At 53.5% G+C, this 19,778-nt stretch overlaps 1 protein-coding gene across 1 annotated transcript in view; it reads right to left on the reverse strand.

Moving 5' to 3' along the window:
• The window catches only part of FAM135B (family with sequence similarity 135 member B), a 213,858-nt gene extending 201,765 nt beyond the window's left edge, over positions 1 to 12,093 (reverse strand). The window contains exon 1 of the mRNA XM_066379568.1: positions 12,059 to 12,093. The gene's annotated coding sequence lies outside the window, so the exon portion shown is untranslated. The remainder of the gene's footprint in view (positions 1 to 12,058) is intronic.
• Positions 12,094 to 19,778: the final 7,685 nt, after the last annotated feature.

Raw genomic sequence — 19,778 nt, forward strand, 5'->3', positions numbered from 1 at the left:
TGCACACACTTCCTTCTGGAAGGGGCTCTGCACAGACCTCACCGTGCAGGCCACCGGCTGCCAGCCCAGCCTCGGCTTTCATTTACAACGAGATGCATCTTCAAGTAACAAATTGATTTTAAATATCTATATAACACACTACATTAACATCCCAGGAGTTCTGACACCTACATTAATCACTGAATTTTGAAATAACTTACCCAGGGGACACTCAATTAAACTGTACAAACAAAGAAGATTAGACAGCTCTATAATTTTAGCAAATGTCTTTTCTTTCATTTTGGTTCAAGAAAGTGAAGAAAGCTGAAAGGTAAACATCTCAAATTTTGATTACTTCCCTGAACAAGTAGATTGCCCAGGATTTTTCTTTTTTTCACCTGAGCAGGCTCCTAATTCTATAGTGTCTTTCCAAGTAAACATGCTTGCAGTCTTTCATGCATATTTCAGAATCAAATGACATCGGAAGGATGCCCTGAGGATCATCAAGTAAACCCCCTTCTCACCCTGGCCAGACTCCGAGTCAAACCGAAGCTCCACCCCTCTCCTTCCCAAACCCACACGATGAGCGGTTAAAAGCCACTTATACTGACTGAACAGTCTTTGAGTTTTGTGTTTTTGTTTTGTTTTGTTTTGTTTTGATGACCTATAGCTGGAGATTAAACGCCCTTCACAGGGACATCCACAGCGTGGCTGAGAGGGAATACATGTTGGGATCAGATCGATTTAGGGGTCGGGTGGGGGCTTCCGCTCTTGCTTGCTGGGAGCACGTTATCTACCCCCAAACCTGCCCTGTGCCTTGTCCCCTCAGCTTTAGACAGGGCCAGGGAGAGCTCTGCACAAAGAACGGACAAAAGCATCGCCCAGGACAGTGCTTACTGCCATCACAGGTGCATAGTAGGTGCTCAGAGAGAGCTATGCCCCTCCTCTGCATGACACCACAGAATTCAACCCCGCCCTGTCCCTCAAAGCGGATTTCTGACATTTTTGTTTCCACTATTCACATGCTTTTCAAAAAAGAGAGAAAGAGAAAAAGAGGGAAATAAGGAAAATAACATTGTATTATTCAGAAGCAATTATATTAATATTCATTTTATTCTGCCCAAAGGCCACCTCGGGCTGGCACATCGACGCACTGAGTTTGCTATTCTAGCTTGGACACAGTTCCAAAGATCATCTTGTATTTAGTATTTCCTTTAAACAAACCAAAAAAAAAGAGGCAATTTATTCTTCAGTACATTTTCTATTCTGATTTAAAAAAAATCAACAACATTTCACTAACCCCCGTTTCACTGTCGACACTGTACCTGCAGTAAGACCTGGACGGTGGCGATGCACCCAGAAATTAATCTTTCAGGATACCAAGTCCTTAAAAAGGTGAACGCTTTTATATTGAAGTGTAGCAATTTCTGATGTGCCCGAGTTTAGAAGCGATACGCCCCTGCCTTGTTTCAGCAGAGTTTACAGAGGGCAGGTTCGTTTTTCCCTGATGACTCGCTGTGACTTCTGAATGTGGGTGACTGCTAAGTGTCAGCAGCCCTGGGACACCCTCAGAGACTCCTCAGACGTGGCTCTCACTAAAATCCCTTCCCTCCCCATCCCAGCTTTTGACCCACGAAGATCCCTGGGCCCACCCCACCGACAGGGCCCCTTCAGGGAAGGGCCTCATCCAGGCTCCAGGTCTTCACAGTAGAATGTCATCCCCACCATCCTCTTGACTGGCAGTCAACATGCTGATTAGTCTCTGATCAGAATACACACTGATGAACCACCCACTGTGGGCCAAGCATTACAAAAGACTTTTTAAAATTTGGTCTCTTTATTATTATTACTTTTCATTGGATGTTCAGGCACAATCCCGAACGGGTTGCCCATCACCGCTGTTACTGAGTGAAAGGGTGCTAAGGCCTATGCAGGTAAAGTAACACACAACATCCTGGAGAGAAGCTGAGATCCTGCCTCAGTTATAGGGAAGAGGGTCGCACAGCATGGAGTCGGGAAGGGGGGGGGGTTACCAAAACAAGGGCTTATGAACGAATGGAGAGGAAGAGAGGAGATGATTGGCCAGAGGTATCCACAAAAGCAAAGATGAAAACAATGGGAGAAGTTAGCAAGCCAGCCAGGAGGGGCAGAGGCTGTGTTCAATGGGTTCCATCAACAAGGGTGACACGTGTCAATGAATATTCATCACTCCTGATGGGAACAGACACACAGCTAGAGGAGAAAAGCTACCCCAGCTGAGAAGGCGCCGGCCCAGGTGCAACACGGGTCATTCAGCTCCACTCGGACAGCCTCCAAAATAACAAACAGCAGCACTTGGGGTGCAGAGGAAAACCAGGATTCTGGGTCCTGGAAAGGCCAGTGCCTGCCGGTCCAGGCTGGCCCGTACCGTGTGGCTGGCATGCCATTGCCCGAGGATGCTTTTAAGAGATGAGCAGGAGACGGTGTGGCTCACTAGAAACAGGGGTCTCAGTAGGTAGGGCTCCTGGGATTCCAAGCATTACAAAGTTTGGGGAGACCTTTCAATAGTATGTTTTGTGATGTTCAGAGAGTGGGGTACAGTCTTTCAGAGGGTGGCATGCCTGAATGTCAGGAGCCCCCAGGAAGCAACTGCAGAGGAATTCGTTTATCTCCAAGGACGACGTAGGGGCTTTAATGGGAACCCCAATGTAAAGGCAGCAGACACTCTGGGCGCCCCCCTAAGCCCTCCACCAGCAGATACTACGGGCGCCCCCCGAGCCCTCCACCAGCAGACACTCTGGGCGCCCCCCTGAGCCCTCCACCAGCAGACACTCTGGGCGCCCCCCTGAGCCCTCCACCAGCAGACACTCTGGGCGCCCCCCTGAGCCCTCCACCAGCAGACACTCTGGGCGCCCCCCCTGAGCCCTCCACCAGCAGACACTCTGGGTGCCCCCCCCGAGCCCTCCACCAGCAGACACTACGGGCGCCCCCTGAGCCCTCCACCAGCAGACACTACGGGCGCCCCCTGAGCCCTCCACCAGCAGACACTACGGGCGCCCCCCGAGCCCTCCAACCAGCAGACACTACGGGCCCCCCCTGAGCCCTCCAACCAGCAGACACTACGGGCGCCCCCCGAGCCCTCCAACCAACAGACACTACGGGCGCCCCCCCGAGCCCTCCACCAGGCCACTGTGCCCGTCGCTCTGCGGCTGTGTCGGCTGATAACCCTTCATGGCTCTGTCCTCCTGCGATTGTCCTCAGCTGAAAGGAGCTGCTTTGCCCGGAAATGCCGGGGTGGGTATGTCTCCCAGAGACAGATGCATGGCAATGCACTTGCCTTGATTGGAGAACATTGTGAGGCGTGTGTGCCCAGCCTGTGCGATCAGGCCGAGACGGCAAGAGAGGCCCTACGTCGATGCCTGCCTTCTCCCCGTCTAGTCTGCCTTCCTCACCCCCCGGGGGTCTTCAATGAGAGCACTCCCCCCTAGCCACTGCCTGCCTTCCTCACCCCCTCTGGGGTCTTCAATGAGAGCACCCCCCAGCCAGTCTAGTCCGCCTTCCTCACCCCCTCTGGGGTCTTCAATGACAGCACCCCGCCAGCCACTTGTACAGACTGTAGGCTGCAGGGCTTCCTCTCGGGACCTACAACAGGGGACGGCTAGGACAACTCCACTGAGGTCAGTCACTCTCCAGGGTCACTTGGGTAACAATGATCAGATGAGGAGGATCAATCAGCCTGGTAGGTCCAGAGAAAGGGGTTCCCCGGAAGCCAAGACTTTCAGTTTTCAAACTGGAACAATTCCCCCCCCCCCCAAAAAAAGAGAGAAGTTGGTCACTCCAGTCAGAACTGGGATTCAAACCTACATCTACTGTCTCTCTTTAGGCGGTGCCCTTTCATTTCCAGGAGTTGCCTCGTGTCTAACCTGCACCGGTGCTATCAGGAGCTTCCCCGACCATACATCGCCCTGGGAGATGGTCACAGGCTCCACCCCTTTCTGAGAACAGGTATTCTTAGGTAGAGGCCATGGGAGGCCTTCAGGGGACCCCTAACCCCTCTCACAGGGTTGGCATTAGTTTTTTTCTGAAGAGAAGGGCTGTAGATTTCATTAGATGCTCAAAGCAGTGCTTGAAATAATTAAGGTTAAGAACAATGCCCAGCACCCCACCGCTGTTACCTCTGGATGAAAGGGACCAGCGGGGTGCCGGACGGTGCGTCATTCTTACCGCCTCACACTGAGCCATCCCCGCAAATGCCCCAGCACCCAGCTCCGCGGTCCCCCGAGCATGGTGGGCGGGAGCTGGCCACCGCATCCCTGACTGTCCCCATCCTGGTCCCAGGAGGGAAATGCCTCTTTTATTTCATTGAAAGACACTTGTCAGGGTTGGCTGAAAAGACAGGACAGGCAGGCTGTTCCGGAAAGAAGGCGCAGCCACAGCAAAGCCGTCCGAGTGTCCGTCCCTGAACTGCAATCCTCCCTGGTGACCGGGAGCTCCACAGGGCACGTTCAGAGATAGGGCTGCGGACATTTATTTATTATTTATTTTTTCATTGAAATTGTGTATGCCGTTATTGGCGATTTCTGGCGTAAATGCTTCTTTCTGACCGGGCCTCGAGAACTAGCGTCGGCACGCTCACTGCGCACCCGGAGCCGCGCGGCCTGCCTGGTGCGGCTCTAAGCAGGGCGCCGTCCCTGCGCCGCGGAGCTCACCGTCTCGCGGAGGAGACAGTCAATAAAAAAGCAAACCGGCACTTCCGTCACAGTATTTCAAAGACGGACATAGTGGGGAAAGCTACCGAGAAAAATAACGCCGGCTCTGCGGCTGGAGACCTGAGGGAGCTGTTGGAGGAGGGGGGGAGGGGAGAAGGGTGGAGGGAGGAGGGGGAGGAGGGGAGGGGGAGGAGGGAGGAGGAGGAGGAGGCAGGAGGGGGAGGAGGCAGGAGGGGGAGGAGGGGAGAGGGGAGGAGGGGATGGGGAGGAGGGAGGAGGAGAGGAAGAGAGGAGGGGAGGAGGGAGGAGAGGAGGAGGGGAGGAGGGGAGAAGGGGGGAGGGAGAAGGGGAGGAGGGAGGAGGGGGAGGGAGGAGGGGGAGGGGGGAGGGAGGAGGGGAGGAGGGGAGGGGGAGGAGGGAGAAGGAGAGGAGGAGAGGAGGGAGGAGGGGAGGAGGAAAGGAGGGGAGGAGGGAGGAGGGGGGGAGGAGGGAGGAGGGGAGGAGGAGAGGAGGGGAGAGAGGAGGAATGAAGGAGGGAGGAGGGGTGTGCCCCCGCACCAGAAAGAGCGCTGTTAAGAAATGACTTGAATGAGGGGAGGGAGGGATTTCTGCCAACCTCAGGGACCACTCGTCCTGACAAAGGGATAGAAACAAAATGAAAAGTCCTTAAGGCAAGAGGAAGCTATAAAGTGTGTGCTTTTAGTTTTATTTTTATGGTTGCTGTTTTTTATTTTTTTTTCTTAGATGGACAGTCACTTAGACCTTGTGACTCTAAGAGCACCTTTTATCTCCTCATCCTGTGGCCTACATGTCCCCTGCATCTGTGTGCCGATATCTCCTAAAGTCTGTATATTCAGCCAGGAACTCTCTTTGGAGCTTGACCAATACCTCAAATTCCCTAAAGCAGTGGTCCCAACCCCGGGGCCACGGACCACTAACGGTCCGTGGGCCATTTGGTACCGGTCCACAGAGAAAGAATATATAACTTACATTATTTCTGTTTTATTTATATTTAAGTCTGAACGATGTTTTATTTTTAAAATATGGCCAGATTCCCTCTGTTACATCCATCTCAGACTCATTCTTGATGCTTGTCTCAGTCACATGATACATTTATCCGTCCCACCCTAAAGGCCGGTCCGTGAAAATATTTTCTGACATTAAACTGGTCTGTGGCCCAAAAAAGGTTGGGGACCACTGCCCTAAAACATACATGGGCATCCTCTGTGACCAGAAAAACTCATCATGTCCCCCTCAAAATTGATTCTGTTCCCTGTGTCCCCAGGCCAATGAACAAGAACAAGAGCCATCCATCAGGTCAAGTCAGAAAACTAAGAGTCATCCTGCAGACCCCCCCATTTTCAGAGGTGAGTATGTTGACTTACCCCAGGGGTCCCCAAACTTTTTACACAGGGGGCCAGTTCACTGTCCCTCAGACCATTGGAGGGCTGGACTATAAAAAAAACTATGAACAAATCCCTATGCACACTGCACATATCTTATTTTAAAGTAAGAAAACAACAGGAACAAATACAATAATTAAAATAAAGAACAAGTAAATTTAAATCAACAAACTGACCAGTATTTCAATGGGAACTATAGGCCTGCTTTTGGCTAATGAGATGGTCAATGTGCTCCTCTCACTGAGCACCAATGAAAGAGGTGCCCCTTCCAGAAGTGCAGCAGGGGGCCGGATAAATGGCCTCAAGGGGCCGCATGCGGCCCGTGGGCTATAGTTTGGGGACCCCTGACTTACCCAGTACTTCCCAGCACTCGACTGCCTGTATGTGTCTCAAGTGTGTTCTCCCGTCTGCATCCCTAGTACCTTAACCTTGGTTTGGGGCCATCCTTACCTCTGTCTACTCGGGATGACCTGCAGTAGCCTCCCACCTAGTCTCTCTGCCTCTCATCTTAATTTCCCCCAACACACTCTGTTCTCTCTACTGCTGCCAGAGTCCAAAGTGCATACTTGTATCTGTCATTTCCCAGTTTAGAATCGTCATTTTCCAGTTTAGAATCCTTTCACTGTTGGATGAGGCTGGAGGCATCCCATTCCCTGATGTCAAAGTACATTACAAAGCTACCGTAATCAAAACCGTACGGCACTGACATGAAAACACACACAGAGGCCAATGGAACAGGACCAAGAGACTGAAAATAAACTCACGCCCATCACCGTTGACAGAGGCGTCAAGAACATACAATGAGGAAAGGAGAGTCTCTTAATAAATAGTGGGGGGAGGCGAGGGAATGGGTACCCACATGACGAAGAGTAAAACTGCACCCTCACCTTACACCGTGCACAAAACCAACTCAGAATGGACTAAAGGCTCAAACACAAGGCCCAGAACCAAAAACCCAGCAGGAAACAGGGAAATGCTCCTTGACATTGGTTTTGAGGATGATTTCTTTTTCTTTTTAGATGTAACACCAAAAGAATAGGCACTAACAACAAAATAAATGGTACTACATCAAACTTAAAAGCTTCCGCACAGCAAAGGAAACAACAGAGTGAAAAGGTACCTAAAATGAGAGAAAAAATTTTCAAGTCATATATCTAATTAGGGGTTCATATGCAAATACAAAAGAAACTCATACAACTCTACACAAATAAAAATAACCCAGTTAAAAAACCAGGCAGAGTCCTTGAAAAGATGTATTTCCAAAGCAAACATCCAATGGCCAACAGGTACCTGAAAAGAGGCTCAACACCACTAATTATCAAGGAAAGCTACACTGAGATATCACATCACACCTGGCAGGATGGCTATTATTACATTAAAAAAAAAAAGTCAAAAGTGCCACTGAGGATGTGGAGAAGAGGAGTCCCCGGTGCATCGTGGATGGAAGTGTACACTGGTCCAGCCGTTATGCAAAACGGTATGAACGTTTCTCAAAACATTGAACAGAGAACCACCATCTACCTCAGCAATCCCACGTCTGGGTCCATCTCCGAGGGAACCGACATCTGGATCTTACAGAGACAGCTACACTCGGTGCCCAAGGCGGCATCCGTCTGAACAGGCAAGATACGACACAACCTCAGTGTCCGTCCAGGGATGAGCGGATCAAAAGGTGGTCTCCGCATACAATGGATCATTACTCAATCTTAAGAAATAAGAAAACCCTGCCACTTGTGACAACAGGAATGGACCTGCTCGCAGCTGACTCTCAGGGTCTGGTACAACGAGTGACCCACCACAGCAGGCTGCTGACTCAGAGCCCCTGCACTGGGCACAGCACAGCGCCTCCCGTCCACAACGGAGGCGGGGGGCCACAGGGAAGAGCCCTGGCACCGGGGCGATCACCACAGTGATGCTGAAAGCCCCTCGAACCAGCCCCTGGGCTCTGTGTGCAGGCGCCTGGAAATGATTTATGTCTGAGCAGAAACACCTGACACCGTGGGGCACACCGAGTCTGGAAAGCTCGGTGGCTGTGGAGATGGCCGTGAACCCCTCCCGCTCTCGCAGGGACACTCAGGCGTCCCCCCTCCCTCCATTCCCTCCCCCCCCAGTTTCTGGTCATCTGAATGAAGGTGTCTTCCAGGATGGAGAGAGCAGAGGATGGCCTTGCCTGGGGTCACACAAGGACTGGGCTGAGACATGGAGAGAGGGCACCAGGCATTCAACAATGCCCTAAGACCCAGGGTCATCTCGGGCATGGCGGCCTTAGAAACGGGGGAAATCTGAAGAGAAGGGAAATATGGCGGTGGGGATAGGGGCGTACGGTGCATTCAGATGTAGCATTTGGTCAAGTGATGAGCTTTGACCACAAGGACAACCTGGGGGCTGCAGATGTAACCTTGGTGAGGAGACACATGTATGAGCGTGTGGACACGATGTAGGCAGCACAGCCCTAGCCGGGGCCACTGGAATCATTCAGGAATATTACAGGGGAAGAAGCCGGGGCCCGGACGGGTGAGGGGGCCAGGCCAGCAGACCAGCGAGCGGCTAGTCTGGGAGCTGGAGGGAGGTCTTCGCTCCGCTCCTGACTCTGAACCTTCCGCTCACGCTACCCCCTGTGGGGTCTCCCACGAGAAGGGGCTGCTGGGGACGGGGCCTGCCGCCATCTTCTCATCGTTCTCAATCTCTCCCGCTCAGAACGCGAGACAAAATAAATAAAAGAAGGACATGTATTTGGGGCCTTGACAAAAGTTCTGGAATCTCCTATGATTGCCGATGATGTCTATCGTTCGGAAGGTACACACTTCATGTGTGAGGCGCCAGGGGTGGCACTTGTCCCGATGTGCACCTGCCCAGAACCACCTTGAAAGGTCATTATCACAGAATCCAGCCAAGGCAAGTGGCCAGGAGGGCAACATGACTCACGGAGGGTCACACGGAGCTCGTAAGTGGAGGAGTCAGGAGTCGCCCTCCCGTCTTGTCTGACGCTGTGTTCGTCAGACACAGACATGATGCTCATATTATATTTTTCAGGACCAAAAAAAGAGAAAATTAAAAAAAAATGATTAGCTAGTGTTTTTGCAGTTTGGGAAACTGCTTCTCGGGCCAGCAGTTTCCTCCTTTGTGAACGATGGGTGGTAATGCCCACCTCACAGGAAACTGAGGCACAGTGCCCTGCGCCCGGGTGCCCTTAGAGCCAGGACCCAGGTCTAGGCTTTCCTGAGCCAACCTACCTGCCTTTCCATTGTCCTGGGGCTGACACCCTGGATGGAAGTCCATTTTAAGTTTAACATCTTCCATCAGATGTCTGTAGCCAATGTTAGGTGAAGGCCACTGTTATTCTGAACTATGCACTTGAAAATAAAATGAGCATTTTAAGGCAAAATATGTATTTTTGTTTTCCCTTCCCTCAGCTTCAGTGGGGGGGCGGGGGTGTAATCCTGCACACCTGCCCAGCGAGCACCCTCCAGGCTGGCCGGAGGAGGCGACCGGGACAGCCTTTGTGCGAGCCCCTTCCTGCTCTGGTCATCACGTTGCAGGTGAGGCTCACTCATTCATTCATTCATCAACCACGCACCACAGCAGTCACTAGACCAGCTGCTGGGGCCACAGCCCTGGTAGAATAGGAAAAGGTTTTTGCCCTCAGAAGGCATGAAATCTAGAGAGGGGACAGGCATGTACACCAGCGATGTCAGCATGACACAGCGCAGGCAGTCACGGAGCGCATCCAAAGAGCTATGGGAGCAGAGGGGAGGGAGCCAGGAAGGCTTCCCGGAGGAAGGGGCATTTGAACTGTGTCGTGAAGGGAGGAGGGAAGTGAGAGTTTGTCATTCTGGGCAGAGACCAGCAAGAGCAAAAGCAGGGTAGAAAAGAGCAGGACACACCGTGAGACAGTCCTGGATCCTTCCAGAAACTGTGGTCCTCCTGGCAAGTACATCAAGCTGTAAGCATTCTGTCAAACTGGGCAAACAGTTACTAATGCCGGGCATAACGAAGCAGGGCTGGAAAAATATAAATTCTGCCCACAAGGAGCTCATGGTGCAACCAAAGGATCCACCTAGCCAACATGTAGATGAGTCCCCACTACATGCAAATCCTGCTGACACTATTCAATGTTTAGCCCAACCCTGTGCTGAGCGGACCCCAGTGTTCCCAAACTAGGCGAGTACCTGCTTCTGAGGGCAACGCCGTTGACCTTCGCCATTTGTGAGCAAGAAGGATGGCAGGCTGCGTTCCCCCCAATAAAGACTGCTTTATGTTTCCCCGAGTGTATCCTGGCCCAGATGACAGCATCTCCGCTGTGAGTCACTGACCAATATTTCTACTCCCCTTTCGTAGCTGATGTCTGGTTGATGATTTGCTGATCTGAGCAAAGGAATTTCTTTAAAAATGAAGGATAATTTCTTTCAGGTGCGTGGTACATTCGGTTTCGAAAAGCCCTTCCCCCGTCCGTCTGTCCTACCCACCATCCCACTCAACGGGCACAGGCGCAGGGAAGCTGCAAGCACCGTGGGCATCCCCATTCTACAGATGCGGCAAAGGCGGGGAAACTCAAGGTCACCCGGCAGTGACACCACGAGATCGGAACCCGGATCCATGTTTTCTGACTCACCGTTCTGGTCCTTTCTCTACACCTTAGATCTGCCTGGAATACAATAATATCCTCCTCCTTATGACACAAATCCCAGAGGCAACGCTGGTCAGATCATATCCCCTCAGGCAACATAACTACAGCATAAATTAAAAGCCCAATTAAAGAACAGGGCCTTTTAACTGGGACTTACCACTGTCCCCCGAGGCCAGGGTATAAAGAGAGAGAGCTCTATAAAAGTCCAGGGCTGCCCAGCCTGGAAAGTGGCCAGAGACCCACTTCTCCATATGCAACAGCCTCTATAGACAGATTCTTCACCTAACTTTCTCTCTGTTCTCCGCAGCCCTCTGGGGCCCTGGCCCCTGCTGAGCTGGGCCTGGCATCACATCCAAGCCTCTGCCCCTCGCTCTGGCCTGCAGACAAGGTGAACAGTCCCTCACTCCCTGTGGACGGCCCAGGTGCCTCTCGGAGCTGACACGTCGCTTACTATCAAGAGCATCAGCACCCGATGGGAAGCAGTGCCTCCCTAGTTCAAGCAGAGAACCAAAGCGGAATCCTGCAGCTGTCTGCAAGTGGAATAGTGTGCCAAGGGCTGGAGCCCCAGGGGTGGCCAAGGAGCCAAAGGGTGGCGCAACACCATGTGTACCTTGTGTGACGGACAGTAGTGGGGGTGTGGGGGATGACTAGAAATGAAATGAGCAGAAAGGGAGGGGCGTCCTGACAGCTAGTTTGCAGTGTTCTTTCTATTATCACCGACCCCCAACTGCCGAAACTATAACCCCAGGGATACCCCTGGGTCCCCAAATGGCAATAGTTACTACTTCCCTTGTCTAAAGATCCCCTCCAGTTGCTGGGTTTGAAGCTGACTTGACAGACCAAGGGCTGGTGTGCGGTCTGGTCCCTGTCCATGTTATAGCTAAGCCGCAGCAACCCCCAACCCCCATCCCCCAGTCCCCAGCAAAGCCACAGAAATAATGGGTCTCTGGGTCAGCCTGGAACACAGAAAATCGCTACCCCTGTCCCCTTCACCCCAATATGGTCTTCTCATGAACCAGCCTCGGGTTCCAGGTGACAGAGGACCTCTCTGCACAGGGTCTGGACACGCCAGGCTCCTGCAGCCTCCATCTGGGATTTCTGCGGGAACCACCTCATTAACCCCTCGTCCTCCCACCTATTACATCGGATTTCCCCCTTGGCCGTCTCAAGACCTGTCCAGCTGTGCGTTAAGACCAGAGGACAGAGAGGCTGGGGGAGACGGAAGGAGATAAACCACATTTCGCGGCGGAATCCCTGTTAAGTAATAGAAAGCCATCCAACTAGCAACCGCGCTTCCAGAAACGTCACTGCCACAGAGGAGAGAGTTTCGCAGCTGCCCACCCCGGAGTGCTCTCACCTACCTGTCTTCCACCGCAGGGCTCCCCTCTGTCACCTCCTCTGGCCACCACTACTAGGTGCCTCCTGCTCCTCTGGTCACCTTCTTCGACAGCCGCCAACACTTGAAGGCGCGGTGGGCGCCCCGCGGAGTCCTGGCACCTGTGCGCTGGGTCTCAGGTCCCGGCTGGTGGCGGGGCTGCCTGGAGGAGGAGCGAGGAGATGCTGCCCTCGCCGCCGCCGGGAGCCGCTGCAGTTGCTATGGTTATGGAACTCCGCAGCTGCCCCCTCTCCGCGCAACAGCTGCCCCGCCGCGGCCTCCGGGCAGCCCGGCCAACCGGCTCGGAGGCCGGGCAGCGCGCACGGCCACGGAAGGGCTTCCGCTGCCGCCAGAGCCAGAGAAACGACCGCTGGCTGCGCTCGCGCGGGCTGCGGGCTCCGCTCACTCGGCGCCCTTGCCGTCTCCTTCCCCCCGCGGGACGCGGCCAGACCCCGGCGCAGCGCACAGCGCGCCCTCGCGGCCTGGAGAGCGCGCCCCGCCGCCGCAGCCCGCCCGCCCGCCCGCCCGCTCCCGGCGGCCCGTAGCCCGCGCGCCGCCCTCGCTGCGCGTGTGCCCGGAGGCGCGGCGCCCGCTCCCAGCCTCGCCCCGCTGCCAAACCCCACCCGCGCGCGCGCCCGGCCTGTGGGGGGCGCAAGCGGCGGACCCGCGCCCACCAGCCCGCCGGCCCGCGGGCCTCGAGCATGCTCAGTCTCCGCGTGGGGGTCGGGAGTTGCCCCTCTAAGCTGGAAGACCAGGATGCAGCCTAAAGTAGAAAGTCCTTTCCAGACCCCTGAGGGAGGGGAACCCCCCCCCTCACTCACTACTGTGGCTATGAGGGGCTGTTAACTTTGAAGAGGGGCCCAGGAGCAACCCAGCCTGTCTCCAGAAAGGGTTAACAACGCCCTCTAGTCCAGTCCGCTATGCCCGGTCAGCCAACCAACTAACCCATCATTGCGGGTCACCTACTTCATGGGGGCCGTGGGGGTTCAGGGATGCGCAAGATTGGGTCCATAGTGGAGAGGAGAAGATTGCGGAGGGTTAAGGGTTAAAACAGCAATCCTACTGAGCATCCTTCCCCAGGCATAGAGGGTGGAGAGTTCCTCCCTTTCTCACAGCCACTGTTTGGAAGGTCTCTGGCGCATGTGTTACAGAAGAGGAAACAGTGTTGGTCAGAGGAGGGTACTTGGAAACCAGAGCTTCGTCCAGTAGCCCAGGCTGCACTAACTCACAGCCCAGGAAGAAATGCAGACTGTCACCTCAGTAAGAGATGAAAACTGTCACCCAGCAACTGCCAGGGGCCTGCCCAGTGTCTCACCTAATTGCAGAGGGGGTGGGGAGGTAATTAGGGAAAGACACCTGAAAGAAGAGGCTGGAGCCAGCGAGGGGGCAGGTGCAGGGTGGGGAGGAGGGGCCCCGCCAGAAGGAGAGGGCCCAGCAGGCAAAGGCCTGGAGGCAGGGCTGCCAGGACGGGGTTTGGTCCACACAGGCAAGTAGGAGGGGTTGCAACTTGACCTTGAGGACAACAGGGAGCCACTGACGGAGTTTAAGCAGAGAAAAGGCTGGGCCCACATTTCGGGAAGGTCACTCTGGTTGAAGTGTGTATGGCGGGGGCAGGGAGGATATTAGTGCTATGGGGGGGGGGGTCAAGGGAGGCGTGCAGCCGACTGGCCAGGAAGAGGCCATACCTGTTGGCCTTGCCTGTCCTGCCCACCGCACCCAGCCGAGCCATGGGCAACCCAGCCAGGCCTAGGTGCTCAGCAAATGCTGGGGAATGACAGATAAATGAATACTTATTTCCCCACCATAGAGAAAATGGATGCCTTTCTTTCACAATTTTTGTCCTTAAACTGCAATCAAAGTCACAAGACTGTATCTTGTTGTTCACGCCGCATTTTCATGCAACCATGTTTCCGAAAGTCAGTGCAAGTCCCCAACATTTCCCTCAACGTTTGCTGGTCCCCAGCAGTGCAGACGACGTGCTAGGAGCCCAGGGTTGTCCTGTACTCGGTTGGGTTTCAACTGCGCCGATCAAAGGCCTCCGGGATGTCCTGGTGAGTGTGGAGGCCAAGGGCAGAGCGCTGTTTGTAAGGAGCTAGCTCTGGGGAGGCGAGGCGGAGGCGGAAGGATTTGAATCTGCCTGCACGGTGTGGCCGTGCTGGAAGGCCACGTGAGAGATGTGCAGAGTGGGCACGAGCTATGGAGCTGGGTTTGGTGGGCAAGGTTTGGGTGGGAGTGAGACTTTCAGTGTCCACGTCCATGAAACATTTTGAGTTTTGAACCAAAAATACATTACACACATACATATGGACCGCCATCTGTGTCTAGAATCTCAGTGAGCCTTGAGATCAACTCAAGTGAAACAGGCAACATGTCCCCAGCGGACGTGTCCTAAGATCTACTCCTCCCAGCCTGGCCCAGTCCTATGTGGCAAAAGAGGATTGTTAGCATTACTGCGAAGCCTTCCTCTTTAGCCCCTGCTGGGCTCGCGGCTGGAGGTGACAAGACAGGGAGGAAGCTCGGGAACAGCGTGAGGTGTCCCGGGCCCAGGAGCACCAAGGCCAGCCCTAGGGAGCTGTGCAGGTACGATGTGTGTGTCAGGGCGCAGGGGTCTTCCCCACGGTGACAGCCGCCAGCCCATGGTGCCCACCATGACACCTATCAGTCAACCAGCCACAGTGATGCCCTCTGGGCCCAGAAATCTCCTCACCCCATGCCCTCCCCATGGACAGGCCCGGCTCCAAACCAGTACATTCTCAGCCCCACAGGGTGAGGCTCTGGACAGCTAGGGGCCGCGGGAGGCTGGGAAGGGAAAGGCCCCGCCACTGCCCAGGGCAGGTGGAACCAACCGAAAGGCGGAGATAACCCTGTCACTGGCCCTCCCAGAAAACGACCCACCGTCCATTGAGTCACACAAGTCAGAAACCTGATGTCACCGGAGGCTTCCTGGTTCCTCTGTCCCACTCTCTGCCCTCCTCTCCCCACTCACCCAGTTAAACACCAACTCCTGCCAGTCCCACCACGTAGATAGATTGTGCACAGTCATCCAGTCCAGGGGTCCCACGGGAGAGGCAGGGAGCATCGGCATCTGGACAAGTAAGTGACATCTTGTCTTTCTGCTTAGAAGTGAGCCACTGGGATGGAGCTCTGGTGGGTGCAGCTGCAAGGTGACACCCTATTTCTAAGAGTGAGCCATACAGCCGAACATGGGGTACTTCCGCCTGAGTTTAGTTCTGGTGCTGGGTGGGGGGTGGCTGGGAGGGGGCGCTGAGCTGGTCCTCCCTCTCAGGGCCGCAGGGGAAAAGTCTGCTCAGGGTAGGTGAGGAATCCCAGGAGCGCGGCCCAGCATTTTCCTGCATCCTGTACAAGGCAGGTTTTCAATGGTGACATCCTGTGGCAACAAGAAGCAACTGTCATGAAATGTTTGTCATACTCAGCATGTTCTGGGAGGACTCAGAAAGAGACCTGCCTTGGGGCCTTGGAAGCCCCCCTCGTTTTAGGACAACTGGGAGGAGCCAGATCCGAGAGAGAGAGAGAGAGAGAGAGAGAGAGAGAGAGAGAGAGAGAGAATGGGACTTCCCTTCCTGCTGCTAGAACACAGGCCTGGCCGCCTGCCTGGCCCGGAAACCTGGCTCTGGCTCTCCCCACGTGTCCTCTACCCCACCACTTGACCTAATTGCATCTCAGGTTCCTTTCGGCAAAGCAGGGATGACCATGAAATACATCCCATAGGTCTGTGGTGAAGTTTCAACGAATTAAAACTTACATGGATTTCAATGGGTTCAAACTTAGGAGCTTGGGTGGGTGAGGGCTGCGTATGTGTGAGCTATTGTTATTTTGTAGATATTAGAGCTGAGCTGGAGAAATAGAAAAGGTGCTTGGGAGGCTGTGTTTACCTGATATACTTCCTTCCTATGCAAATTGCCTCCCAAGTGCCGAATGATAACTTCCTGACCCACGGCAGTCAGTGACGAGGCAAAATAAGTTCTTATCGAGATGTCCCTGGATTCCAGACTGGATCTGCTTCCATAGCATTGAGTCGCTCTATTCTGACTAACACAAGTAGACACGTAGATTCCCAAACCTATAGATAACCACCCCCAAAACACAACAATAGTTCGTATGACAGCAGCGGAGAAAGGAGCTACAATTGACTGATTTCTTCCCCAGATGAGGAATTTGAGGCACAGCTAGCTAACAGAACTTCTCCAAGTAAGAGGCAGAGTCAAGATCAGGACTAACCAACAAGCCCAGGGTCTGCACATGTGGTCTCTACCCTGTTGGTTCACAAGCTCGGTGGCTTCCTGGGCGACGTCTAAAACCGACCCCGTGCACAGAGGATGGGGAGACATGGAGGAAGGAGGCAGACCACCCCCAATTGGGGGGTGGCCCATGTCAGAAGCAAGGGCGCTTACAAGGCTTGTCTTGGGCAATTGCAGTATGAGTAGATCCCGCACCAATCCTCCAGAACCTTCCAAATATATAGAGAGACCGTAACGGGGCTCAGTCACGTACACCATCCAGATGGTCTCAACACCACCTCGCCCTCGAGCCTGTGTCCTTGGAAATGGCGCCCAGTGTAGGAAGGGTGGGCAGAGGACACATTCCAAGGACAGGGGAAGGAGCCACTCGGATTGCCAGGGAGGGTCCAGCTCACAGGTCACCCGGTGATCCCATTCTCTCGATGACCTCTTCCAACATACCCTGAACGGTATCGAGAAAGGTTTGCGTAACAGGTAACAGATGAAAATTGCAGACACAGGAGTTATGTTTACCTATCACACTTAACAATGTTCATTACTGCTGAGAAAAGCCAGATTTACTACCGAAAAAAACAATGTAGTTGGTCACAAATAAATTATTTGTGTCTTTTAGAATGTCAGCAGCTTTGGGATGGGGCGGGGTGGGGGTGCCATTGAGTTGATAGTTCAGGTGACGTTAACAAAAAAGTGCAATTACTAAGCTGTAAAAATAATGATACCACTTTCAAGTCAAGAAAGGATGTTTGTACACAAAATTTATCTCCATCATTTTAAGTTTGTGAACCATTCAATTAAATGATGACAGTAGCACTTTTGGAGACAAATTCTTCCTTTTATAAAGGGCACAGCCTTGGGAGTGGGCCAGGGAGTTCTCACTTCTCCTAATCGAAGCGTTTGGGACTTTAATGTTGTTCCTGTCCGCAGAAGTTCCAGGCTCTGTTCCAAGGCCTTCCCCGGGCAAGTTATAAAGGGGAGGAGTTTATCCTGACCACGGTCCAGGCTCCTTTTCCTCCTCTGAGTGATGGGATATGAACGCCACCCTGGTGGGATGGGCAGGGGGACCCCAGGGTGTGGGAGTGACCCGCAGCCCCGCAGCCATCTGCCTGCAGTCTTGTGCTGTCCCCTTGGACACACGTCCCTTACAGCTCACCTTCCTCCTCAGGTTCCTTGCAGGGGACGTAAAAGGGTCCATGGCCGGGCGATTACGTACCTCCTGAGAATGAGAGGGTCAGGGAGCCGCCCACGAGCCCGGCCCCCTGGAACAGAATCTGCTAGTACTGAGCCCAGTGACCTCGGGAAATCACAGGGACCCTCAGAGCCTCAGCTCCTCAACTCGAACACAGAAAGGACATATAGACAGAGCAGGGAGGTCCCTTCTGGTTGGGACAGTCTCTGGGTCACCAGGCCTGTACTCTAGACCTTGTGTCTTGCATGAAACAGTACCCGTTCAATACAAAACAGTTCAAATGCATTTCTCATATTTGGTATCAATAGCCTCTCTCTGAATTGAATGTATTTTCTATTCTTTTAATAGGTTTCTTTATTATGAAATAGATCAAACAGATAAAATCACATATTATATATGCACCAATGCTGCACATACATAATAAACACATATGTTAATAATACTTAATAAGAACATAAAACTAAACTAGGCACAGACTATATACACAGTTGAAGGAAAAACACGCTGCCCGTACCTCGGAGGGTCGAGTGAGTCCTTGCCTGATCCGGATTCTCTTGTTTTTCCCCCAGCTGTTGACGTTACTCCGAATTCTGCGTCATGAGATCCCAAGCTTTCTTAGACTTTTAGCACATGTATGAATCTCTTAAAATGAACTCATGCTTTTATTTATTTATTTATTTATTTTCCTGAAGTTGGAAACAGGGAGGCAGTCAGACTCCTGCATGCGCCCGACCGGGATCCACCCGACATGCCCACCAGGGGGTGATGCTCTGCCTATCTGGGGCGTTGCTCTGTTGCAATCAGAGCCATTCTAGTGCCTGAGACAGAGGCCATGGAGCCATCCTCAGTGCCCAGGCCAACTTTGCTCCAATGGAGCCTTGGCTGTGGGAGGGGAAGAGAGAGACAGAGAGGAAGGAGAGGGGGAGGGGTGGAGAAGCAGATGGGTGCTCCTCCTGTGTGCCCTGGCCAGGAATCGTACCTGGAACTCCTGCACGCCAGGCCGACGCTCTACCACTGAGCCAACCAGCCAGGGCCCACTCATGCTTTTAGTGATAGAAATTAAATGATAAGCATTCTTCTGAGATCCATTTTTTTTTCTCAATATGTTTTTGAGAGTCAGTCATGGTGAGGCAGGTTATCTGTGAAAGTCATTCATTTTCATGGCTGAGTAATATTTCATTGAAGAATTAAGAGGAGAGGGAGGCTGGGGACAGGGTGAAGAGGGTGAAGAAATTAAGCTGTGCAAATCGGTAAATTGCAGAGCAGCCGCGGAGACGTAGATCACAGCGCAGGGAGCACAGTCAGTGATACCGTGATAACTGTGCGCGGGGCCAGGTGGGCCCCGGAAGCAGCAGGGGGACCCCTCCGTAAAGGACGTGATTTCCTACCACTTTGCTGCACATCGGGAGCTAACACAGAATAGTATGCAATGCAAATGTTTACTGAAATTTTAGTTTTTAAAGAATAAATTGGGGCCCTGGCCGGTTGGCTCAGCGGTAGAGCGTCGGCCTGGCGTGTGGGGGACCCGGATTCGATTCCCGGCCAGGGCACATAGGAGAAGCGCCCATTTGCTTCTCCACCCCCCTCCCTCCTTCCTCTCTGTCTCTCTCTTCCCCTCCCGCAGCCAAGGCTCTATTGGAGCAAAGATGGCCCGGGCGCTGGGGATGGCTCCTTGGCCTCTGCCCCAGGCGCTAGAGTGGCTCTGGTTGCGGCAGAGCGATGCCCCGGAGGGACAGAGCATCGCCCCCTGGTGGGCAGAGCGTCGCCCCTGGTGGGCGTGCCGGGTGGATCCCGGTCGGGCGCATGCGGGAGTCTGTCTGACTGTTTCTCCCCGTTTACAGCTTCAGAAAAGTACACACACACACACACACACACACACACACAAAGAATAAATTGGGGTTCATTCCAAAAATTCTACTATTAAGGGATATGTGGGTCGTTTGCCCTGGGGGCGTCTGTGCTTGGGTCATGGTGAATATTCACGAATACCCGTGGGTGCCGCTCTGGGTACCCGGGTGCCAGCTTGGCTCTCTGTGCAGGAGGGCAGCTGCTGCCTTCGAGAGTCCACCCGGCTCCCATGTGCCGCGTAGAAGCCTGTTGTTTTTCAGAATGATTGCATCATTTTACAGCAAAGCCTGTCAGGACACTAGGTCCCTCTCACAGCTGGCACAGTCAGGCGTGGACCTGTGGGTCTGACAGACACACGAAGATGCGGCCCGCTCAGAGCTGGTGTGAACGTGTCCTTTTACGAAGACTGTCCG

Source organism: Saccopteryx leptura, chromosome 3 (assembly GCF_036850995.1).
Source record: "Saccopteryx leptura isolate mSacLep1 chromosome 3, mSacLep1_pri_phased_curated, whole genome shotgun sequence".
Taxonomy (NCBI): Eukaryota; Metazoa; Chordata; class Mammalia; order Chiroptera; family Emballonuridae; genus Saccopteryx; species Saccopteryx leptura.